Source organism: Pan troglodytes, chromosome 5 (assembly GCF_028858775.2).
Source record: "Pan troglodytes isolate AG18354 chromosome 5, NHGRI_mPanTro3-v2.0_pri, whole genome shotgun sequence".
NCBI lineage: Eukaryota > Metazoa > Chordata > Mammalia > Primates > Hominidae > Pan > Pan troglodytes.
Genome location: NC_072403.2, coordinates 62,112,212 through 62,123,348, shown reverse-complemented (window position 1 = coordinate 62,123,348; position 11,137 = coordinate 62,112,212).

Sequence of the window (11,137 nt, the reverse complement as noted above, 5' to 3'; positions counted from 1 at the left end):
CTGAATCTCTTGATTTCCTGTAAGTTTGTAGCTTGTCACAAAGCTGCAGCCAGCTCTGTATCCCAGTCCCTATTCTAGTATAAAATATACTAGTATATTTTATATTCTAGTATAACTTTGATGAATAAAATACAATTTTAGATCTACAGGGGAAAAACAGACCCAAATCTAATTAAAATACATTCTCCTTCTTTCCTGACACATTGCTGTCTTCTTGCCCTCCTGCTTCCTGGGGATTGTCCACTTTCTACAGGGCTAGCATTATGCTTTTGGCTTAGGCTCTGTTTTCTAGGGACCTCATACTAAGATACCATGTCATTGGCTTATTGTGAGGATTAAATATAAATATAAAGTGCTCAGAACAGTGCCTGCCATGGAGTAGATACTTACAGTATTTACTAGCTAGCTACTGTTATTGCGGGAATAGTAAATGAAAGTACAGAGGATGGTCTAAGTTGAGAGAAGAAGGATTATTTAAGAATTTCAAAGAAATGCTATTTAAGCCAAAAACCTTAAGGTTGGGTAGGATTTTGCAGGTGTGGGATTTAGGGTGGGACACATTTATGGTGACTATGTCAGGCAAAGGAAACATATTTGAAAGCCTAGGGATAAGAAAGACCCCAGGTTTGAGAAATCGAATGCATTAATAAGTAAAATTTCTATCTGTTCTATTCAGTTGTTATTTATATATGAGTTTTGCAGAGACAGTAAGCTTATCAAGATTCCATTTTCTTTTCCATATTTCCTAATCCTCTTGCAGTTTTGGATAATAAAATGTGGAGAAAGTGACATGTGTCACTTCAGAGCTGAGGCAGGTAAGGTCCATATTCTTCCACTGATGCAGTGATCAGAGACCACATCTTCCACATGAATGGCAGACAACATGGTAAAGCTCCCACCACCCAATTCCCCAGGTAGAGCAGAGGTTCCCACTGAACTACCTGTAGTGAGAACAAGAAATAATCCCTTGTTGATTTAAGCCCACCATAATTTTGGGACTGATTTGTTATTGCAGTATTACCTGACTGTATTTGTCCATTCAGAATACTATCACAAGAAAAAACCCCTTAGACTGGGCACCTTAAATACAATAAACATTATCTTTTTACAGTTCCAGAGGCTGGGAAATCAATGACCAAGGTGCCTGTAGATGCAGTGTCTGGTGAGGGCTTGCTCTCCGGTCCACAGACGATGCCTTCTTGCTGTATCCTCACAAGGAAGAACAGGTCTCTTGGGTCTCTTTTAGGTGGGCACTAATCCCATTCATGAGGGCTCTGCCCTTATGACCTAATATCCCCCCAAAGACCCTACCCCCTAATACCATAACCATAGAGGTTAAGATTTCAACATGTGAATTTGGGAGGGATACAAACATTCAGCACTGACTTATCCTAACTAATACAATGATTAATCTTGTAATCTGACTATAATGTTAGCTTCTGGACCAGGAGCATGATTTGGGTGAGGCAGGCAAGAGAGGTGCCTAGGGTGCAAAACTGAGGGAGGCGCTCCTTCTCAGGGCTGTGCTAGTGAGTGCCAGGATGACCAAAGCAGAGTGAGGGAGAGGGAGAGGGTGGGGCATGAGAACTGAGAGGTCACAGCTTCACAGACCATTGAAAGATCTTTGGATTTGTAGTAGAATTATAGTCAGCTCCTTATTTTCTATAAAAAGTGAAGGCAAAGAAGTGTCAAGAAAACCAAGAACCAGAAGAATTCATTAAGACATTGAAACTTGTCTTTCAAATAAATATATTTATTAGACTTGAATATGTAAGAAAAGAATCAAGAAGTTTGTGATTTACTTCTAAGGGTTTTTTAAATGTATAGCTATAGCTATAAAAGGTACACACACACACACACACACACACACACACACACACACACACACACACAGTGAATTAAAGTAAATTGTGCTCCAAAATGTGGCTTCTTTGAATACAAAATTGTCTTCCACTTTACTTTCTAAAAAATCTTCCCCCAAGATTCCTTCCTTCCTTCCTTCCTTCCTTCCTTCCTTCCTTCCTTCCTTCCTTCCTTCCTTCCTTCCTTTCTCTCTCTCTCTTTCTTTCTTCTTCTTCTTTTTTTTTTTTTTTGATAGAGTCTTGTTCTGTCACCCAGGCTGAAGTGCAGATGCTCAGTCTTGGCTCACTGCAACCTCCACCTCCTGGGTTCAAGTGATTCTCCTGCCTCAGCCTCCCAAGTAGCTGGGATTACAGGTACATGCCACCACGCCTGGCTAATTTTTGTATTTTTTATAGAGGCAGGGTTTCGCCAGGCTGGTCCCAAACTCCTAACCTCAGGTGATCTACCTGCCTCCGCTCCCAAAGTGCTGGGATTACAGGCGTGAACCATTGCACCTGGCCAGATTCCATGTTTTCTGTAATAATATAATAGTACCTCACATCTTTTGTTTAATTATTTTTATCCAAGCCTTTCTTGTGAGTTAAGTCCATGGTTACAGAGTCATTTAGAGTTGTGTCTTGAGGGAGGATAAAACATAATATAGCTTAAATTTACAATCTCAAGTAATATTCTCCTGTTAAATTGGACTCATTGGTTACAACTCTCTCTTACTTTTGTTGAGTTTAAAACATGCTATGTGTGTGGTGGGGAAGTAGTGGGTCACACCTACCCTCTGGGTTAGAATCTAAAGGTTAATGTGAGAAAGTATGCCATGCTTTCTTTCCTCAATAATGAGACATCTGAAAATGCCCAGAATGACTCCGGGATATCATATTACAGCATAGAAAGCAAAGGCTGAACTGGCTGTGTGCCATGTGTTTCTTTAAGCTCTAGTTATAAAGAGCACATATTTGAGTCTGAAATAATTGGTTTTATAAAAAATATCCTAAGTAGCAGCAATATTGTATGTCCTTTGCAGACTGACTGTAGCATTTTGCTTTTGGGAAAAGTGCATGTTTTTCTAAGAAGCTATTACTTCAATTAAAGTATAATGCATAACTCTCCCAAGTGATAGGACATTTGAAAGATACTGCCAAAAGAGAAACAATGAGATGCATTCAGAGAAGACTATATTGGATGTGCCCAATTCTTAGAAAAATAAATGCAAGAACATCTAATCTCATCACAGTTGGATACATATGTTTTTGCAGACAGAATGTAATTTTCTAAAAATGTCAGCTGTGTATGTCTCATAAATACTGAAAACATATCCTAATATTTGGAAGCAGCCAAGGGAAGCTATGGCGATTTTAATTCAAATTTAAATACATAATTAGTGAGTGAGCGCTCAGCAATGATGGGAATGTACTAGAATGATAGCACCAGTGGTGCGGAGTCAGAGAGATGGATGGAAGGAAAAGCAACAAATGGAGATGGAGGGAGTGGAAGGCACTCAGTAGTCTAAGTAGAAATGCAAATGGCAGCATTGAAGAAGCAGTGGGGGAATGCAGTAAACTCCAGGCCAGGATGGTTCTGTCTCAGTGTCTGAGACCATCACAATCCAATGCAGAATGCTTTGAGGGATGCTAGAACTCATTATTCTATTCTCCCCTTCCCAAATCAGCTCTTCTACTGGCCAAGTCAGGGTATCTCCAAGAGTGTTCCTTGAGAACACTGCTTCTGCTGAATGTCTATGCATTCCTATTAAAATAAAGGGGGAGTGCAAATAAGTTTGGGATACAAGGAATAAAAGTTAAATGGGTATTTTTAGTTTTGGATTTTGCAGAGCCCTTAATATGTTAATAATGAATTGTGAACCTTAGGAGATGGGATATTGTATGCAGCAGCTCTCAAAATATTCTGAATACAGATCTGGTTTTTCTTTTTCTTGAAATATCTCATAGGACATGTGTTTGTGAAACACATTTGAGAAACGCTGGCTTGGATGCCTGAAAATTGCCTATCAGCTAATTATTCAACTGAGTTAAGATATGAAGATTCCAAAGCTTCTTTAAAATAAATATAAAAATATTTCTGGAGGTCCTACAAAGTGAGCCATTATCAGTTAAAAACTTGCCAGCACTGACTCAACAAGTGACAGGTAGCTTGTTACCTGTGAGCCAAAACAGGTCTAGAGATGTGCAAATAGAGTGCATGTGTGTGGGCTTTGACTGGTGAGCACTTAAAGTTAGAGGGGCAGAGCAGACAGCATCTTTATCTTGTCATAAGGCTGTCACCTTACTCCGAGGCTTCCCTTGTAATAGAGTGCATGTGTGTGGGTTTTGTCTGGTGAGCACCTAAGGTTAGAAGGATGCATTTGAGGTCCTCCGTTGGATGCAGGTAGAGTGGAGTAGTTGGAGGTGTTATAGTGCAAGTTCAGGGGAACTTGGCAGCATGCATTTGCTAAGTAGCTGGGCAGAGGCTGAAGGGTACCTAAAAAAAGAGCACAGGGCAGACTCTGACTTTGGTGCTAAAGTCTAAGTATTTAATTTTAAGAAGTATGTACTCCTGAAAATAAATAAATTATTAGCTCCTGCTTTAAAAAATGGTGTTGTTTAAAAGTTATTGCTAAAAATACACGTGAATGTTGTCAAGAATTTCAGAAACTCCAAAGTTTCTGAGTAATGTTTAAAAAATGAGCAAGAAATGAATATTTTTAGTCAAAAAGGCACCCCTTAAGAATATCATTTTTATCATAAAATAAGATGTACTTATTGTAAAAAACTTCAAGAATATAAAACATTAAGAATAAAAGAAAAATTACCCATATTATCCATAATCTCAATCCAGAAATACCTGTATATTATCTTCTACTTTCCCTTTGTCTCACTGTATAATTTCTGACTGATTAAATAATGAACATAAATTTTAATTATAATACTATAATTTAATGCAGGGGTTGACAAATCTGACCGGCCACCTGTTTTTGTAAAGCCCATAAGCTAAAAATGGTTTTTACATTTTTAAATTGTTGAAAAAAATTAAAAGAATATTTTATGATATTTGAAAATTACATGAATTTAAATTTCACTGTTCATTAATAAAGTTTTATTGGAATATGGTGATATCCACTTATTTACAATTTTCTGTGGCTGCTTTCACAGGACAATGACAGAGTAGTAGTTGTAAAGTTGACAGCATAGCCTACAATATTTGCTATTTGGGTCTTTACAGAAAATGTTTGCTAACCCCTGATTTAACCAATCCACAATTTGGGGGCTTTGGGGGTTTTTTCTTCATTTTTTCTGGCCCATTATAAAGAATGTGTTACTATTATATTTATGTGTTAATATATTTATATCTTGCATATAAATATTTGCCTACTTTTGTGATTATTCTATTGGGTATTTTCCTAAAAACAGAATTATTTTGTTAAAGGGTGTGAATATTTTAAGGCTTCTGCTGCATAATGCCAAATTTTTTCCAAAAAGCTCAAACTAAGTTATACTCTCACCAGAACCATATGAGAGCTACAAATATTTTCCTTTGGCAAAATAAGCTCCATAGTTCCCTGCCTTAAACTATTTTAAGTTCAATAATAAAACAAAGTGTTAATCATGTCCAAACTTGCTAGTAATGGGAATTTTCTGGGGGAATAAGATTCACATGCTTTTTGATTTTTATCTCTTTTTTCAACACAGCACTACATTTATTCAGCTTCTGCTTTTGACACATCCTGTTGTGAGACCTCACAGAACTTGCTTACTCCCCAGACATTGTAAATCAGTGTTTAATGGAGAAATCTTTCTTTATATTATGGGAAATATAAGATTCATCAGAGTCTGTATCTGATTTTGTATAAATTTAAATTTAGAGCTCCTCTGTGCAATGACATGAATTTACTTGTATTTTGTATGATTGATTATGGATAAATTCTAACTGAACCTGCCCATGCTCATTTCTCCTTTAACTGATAAATTTATTGGCCTCTTGAACAATGAAGCATTGTTCAACTAACATTGAACATGTTAGTTTCACTCACATGTGGGACTGCGAAGAGTATAGCAGTGACCATGAAAGGGGCCTCATAACCCCTTTTTAAAAAAGGGGTTTTTAAAATTTTTAAAAAATATTATTTGGCCAGAGAAGGGAGAGAACAGATAATTAGGCTTGAAAATCTTAAGTCTATATTTTACCCTCTTTAATGTGAACTATATTGTATAGAGTACAGCTTTGAATCTCTTCTTATTGGAAGCTTTACTTTTGATACTGCACATAAGTTATGCTGATTTTGAGTATTTGCTTATCAAGTTTTCAACGATCTAATTTGATGCGAATTAATTTTTTTTTCTGTCCATGGGGAACTTTTTTAAAAATTAAGAAACTGTCACAAAACAAATTTTCACTTAGAATGAAAATGCTGGAATTAAGATACATTCTGTTAGGATTTGAAAGGAAAATATATTGTTGTTTATGAGATGAGTATTTTTCATCTCTGTTCACAACCTGTATCCACCAGAAATAAAGGTGTTGCATCAGAAGCCCTATAAGATCATCTTCAGATTAAGTTTTCCAGATTTGTAAAGAACACAGTGAGACTAGCTGGAGCTGAGAAGTGTTATGAGACCATTGAATTTAGTAATTAGTAATTTTAGCCTGGTCTTTAACCTCGGTGTCATCTAGAGAACCTTATTTCTTTGTTCAGCAACTATTTAATGGGCTAATGTCTCAACTAAAAGTATTCAAAATCTTCTTAACTTTTCTTTAGGAAAACATCAGAATAATTCATAGGGAGACTCTAGAAGCATCCTCTTATATCCTTAGACTTCAGCGATCACTGAGAACCTTGGGTGAGAGCCTTTCTTCCAGCTAAGCCAAGCAGACCTCCTAGAATTGTTGCGGTTCAGGTTCAGAAGAACCCTATGGAGCCCATCCTGTGCCGTCCCCTCCTCTCAGACAGTGGCTGCGGTGAGAAGCAGGGCTGGGTCCCTTTTGGACCTTACCAGGTACATTGCGGCTTTCTTGAATTCAGCCCCCAAAGGCTTATCAGACATGAGCTTTTAGAAGCATTGAGGGTGAAGCCACATCTTTCAGATACACAGGTTACAGAAGATGACTCTGCCACAGCAGAGGGACTGCTCTGTTTTAATAACTTGGCATCCTTGTAAGTATGACACACAGAGAGCCAAGGCATTCATGCCCACCCATTGCTGCTACATAAGGCTTCCTAAGTATGCTTGTAGCCACAGAAAAATGTTGGCAGAGCAGGAAGGAGATATTTCCCTCCCTGTTCCTTACAACAGTATGTAATGCAGGCAGCTGGCCTAATTTCTGAAGACAAGTTCTAGAGATAGCATCTGATAAAAAAGGCATGCATATCATTAAGAAAAGACTCCCTTCACAGCGCTCTATGCAATTAGACTGGGGCAAAATCCATACAAACACTAAACACACACACACACACACACACACACACACACACCCTCTTAACAACAGTGATCACTCTAGAAGGTTAGGAAAAAAAAGATTTTATACCCAGAATTGAAAAAGAAAGTTATGAATTTAGAAGACCATTTATTCCATTACCTATGGTTTATAGAACACGAGAAATAAGAAAATGCAAGTTGTAATGTATGATTATGATTATGACTTGACCGACCCCACAGCAATTAGAGCTGGAAAGAGCCACAGACATCATTTCATCCATCATCCTAATTTTTCATATGACATATAATGAAATATCTCTTAAATTTAATCGAAGTGACCTGTATAGTAGAGTATTTGAAATTAAACAGAATTGAAATTTAAGGGAATGAGTGCTGAGTCATTTACCTGAGGAAAATAATGTGAGTTGGATCATAAATGGCTTATCATGACAGAAAAAAAAATCTAGGGATAATTAATGGAATTCGTGAAACTAAATAGTACAGGATTCTTTTTCTTTCTTAAAGCAAGCAGCATACTGTGGGATGTCTTCTTCAAGTAGTCTTCACTGATTTTCTTCATGAAAAATTACCCAGAGACCTTTGCAGCACTTGAAGAAATCGAGGACTGCTAAGAGAATAGCTGGAGTAATAAAAATATGACCTTTAAGAAAAGTTAAGGAGCTGGGATTTTTATAGCTTTTAGAAAAACACACCAAATAACTTCAATATTCTCAAATATTTCCCATTTTTTCACACACGCTCATACACATCCAACCAAGGGAGCTTTATAAACAATTATTTTGTTATGTATTGATAAGTTAACTTCAAAATTAATAGAAATTTAATTCTGTTATTGATCCCAGCCTGTTACTAACCACATCTGTAAAGAATTCAAGTACTTACAGAATCCTTGTTGATAAACCTCTATTTTCAAGTTTTAACCATAATTCAAGGGGAAACCAGTACTTACTATGTGCTTTCACTTTAGATACATTTCAATCAAAATAAATTAACTAACAAATAATGTATCTTCCCTCTGCTTTGAGGATGCCTGTATATAAACGATTTCAACACAGAGGCCAACCGCCTCTTTGTCCTCCCTCTTAACTGGGTTACCACAAAGAAGCATCTCTCGAAGAGTTTCTGTAAGAAGAAGCCTAATAGGAAATCATCTCTTAGCTAGTTAGAAATAAGATAGTTTCTTATTTTTGCATGTGGTTTAATGTGAGGAAAGTTGAATTGGACTGTCAGCCCTAAGATAAAAATATGAGAAATGTGAGCTAAGCCCGAGGAAATATGATTTCACTCAATGTTCTCTTGGCCAGAAGAATTTGGGACTCTGAAATTGAGGATGATAAAATAGAATAATTATCTCCAAGTAGTCTCTGAGTACACTTCAGTGTATATTTGTGATTTTTTTCATCTTTACCTGTCAATTTGGGGTGTTACATCTGGATCTAAGAACATGCTTTCCGAAGTAAGACTTGCAGGTTACTTAACCAAATTAGAATCAGTCAAATTTCCTTGGGGTTTTGGACTTTTAAGAGAACTTATTAAAATAGTTATTATTGTTGCCAAGCTCTTTTAAGCATTTATATTTAGCATTTAAAGCAAAATATTTGAACAGAATTTAAGATACAAAAGGATTTTATATGGACATTCTGTTTTCTTAAGAGTCTTTCAGTATCTGAATTGCTTTTGCGTGTTCAATTTAGAGCTCTTCTGGTTGAGAGCAACAGAGACTCAATTCAAATGAGCTTAAACAAAAAATGCTCACATAGGGAAAAATACAGAAGTAGGCCTAGTTTCAGTAATGGCTGGATGTAGCTACTCTAATGATGTCAGTAGCTTGTTTTCTGTCTTTCTGGAGTTCTACTTTTCTCTGTGTTGGCTTCATTCTCAGTCAGTGTCTCTCCTAGGAAGATCTAGGCTTACATGGTACTTGGAGTTCACAATCTAAGAAAACAGCTAACTAACTCTCTTTTCTTCCAAAGTCCTGGAGAGACCTCTAACTGGCCCCATTTGGGTCAAAGGTTCATTTGTAAACCAGTCCATGTGGACACTGGCAGGTTGAATGTCCCAGTGATGTTTTCATATGAACCCAAATCAAGGACTACTATAATCACTCCTGTAAAATCATAGGCCTCTGGGCTGTGATGTTTCTGGAAACAGCAGCCGAAGGCCTATAGTTCAGCAGTAAGCATCTGAAATATTTCCCAATTATTTTCAGGGTAGGGCTATGAATTCATGACCTGTGCAGCACTTAAAGAAATATCAGAGGTTGCTAAGAGAATGATTGTTGTAATGAACATATCACTTTTAAGAGAAGTCTGGAAACTGGGATTGTTCTATTTTCTTAGATAGAATACATAGGTCATATCTGCTTAGATAGAATACAGCTATTGTGTATTAGGCTCTTCGATTTATCCATCAAACTGGAGGTGTTTATAATCCAAGGATATTGTTGTTGAAAGGAGATAGAGGTGGCCCCTGTCATTGGTTCTAAAAAGCCCCAGGGAAATGGTATATCTTTTCTCTCCATGCAGTGGCTGTTTTGTTTCATTTTTTCCACCCAGCATTCATTTTTCCTTTTTATGGTAACAGCATCCTGATTTTCTTTGAGGATATTTTCTTCCCCATTGTGGGCAATTTTAGTAGGGCAGTAGAATTACATGCCCTACTCTCTCCTAATCTAAAGGGTCAATAGGTGACCCAAGCTAAACCAATGGAACTCACTGTCTTTATACATCTAGTAGATTAATATATGAAAAGGAAAATGTAGCATATTTATACCTTTGTTGGTATCCTTTAAAGATGCTAAGTAGTTCCTGATACCTGGTCTCTGCAGCTTTGTCTGATGTCTCTTTTTCAAAACTTAATTTTCCAGCCCTTCTGGGAGCTACTCATATATTTCCAAAGGATTCATTTTTTAAAAAATAAATTACACATAAACAGCTTTTGTGCTTGCAACCAGAGAGCACTAACCGATGTAGAAGTTAGGGCTAGAAGCAGGGTACTGCAAGTTACGGAGCTTAACATGCAAAATTACCTAGTCAAAGGAAGATAGAAGGCAGAAAAGACTCCTCCATCCAGGCCTGGAAAGTTGGCCATTATTGTTATGCAATAAAGGAAAAGCTTGTTAAGCTGTAGCTTGTAGTAATTGGGAACTCAGACCACTTGAATCTTTCAGAGATGCAAAAGGAAAATGTGAAGGTATTGAAGTTTCTTGGCTACATCTTGTAATCTTCAGTAGGATCCTAGGAGAAATTGATACATTTAAGCTGAAGCTCATTCTGAAAGAAGAGAAAGAAGAAAGAAGGCCTTTCTAGAGATATTCTGCAACCTGCAAAACAAGATGGCTTAAAGCCTGATACTGTGGAGTCTTGGACAGTTAGAAAAGCCAAATTCTCTGTCTCCTGAGGAAGTTAGTGTGATCAAAAGTAGCACAGTGGAAACTACGGAAGGAAATAAGATGGCAGAGTCCTCTGTTACTTCTCACTCCCTTCACAAATATCCTTGATTTAAGTTTTGCATTTACATAGGATTGCTAGGGGAAAAAGTGAGGACATTGTCATATTTTCTTGGGATAACCCTTCCTGCAAACCTAGAGAGAGCATTTGAGAATTGCTTATCTTTGTGAATGGCCACTGTTTTAGAGTTAGCTATTTATGTCCTGGGTTAAATTTCATTCACTAGACTAGACATTTCATGAGGGAGGACAGGGGCTAGTCCTGTTTATAGGTTTTAGAAAAACTATGCCAAATAACTTTAATATTCTCAAATATTTCCCATTTTTTCACATACACACTCACACACATCCAATCAAAGGAGCTTTATGAACAATGAGCTTTTGCTCATAGCTACATCCC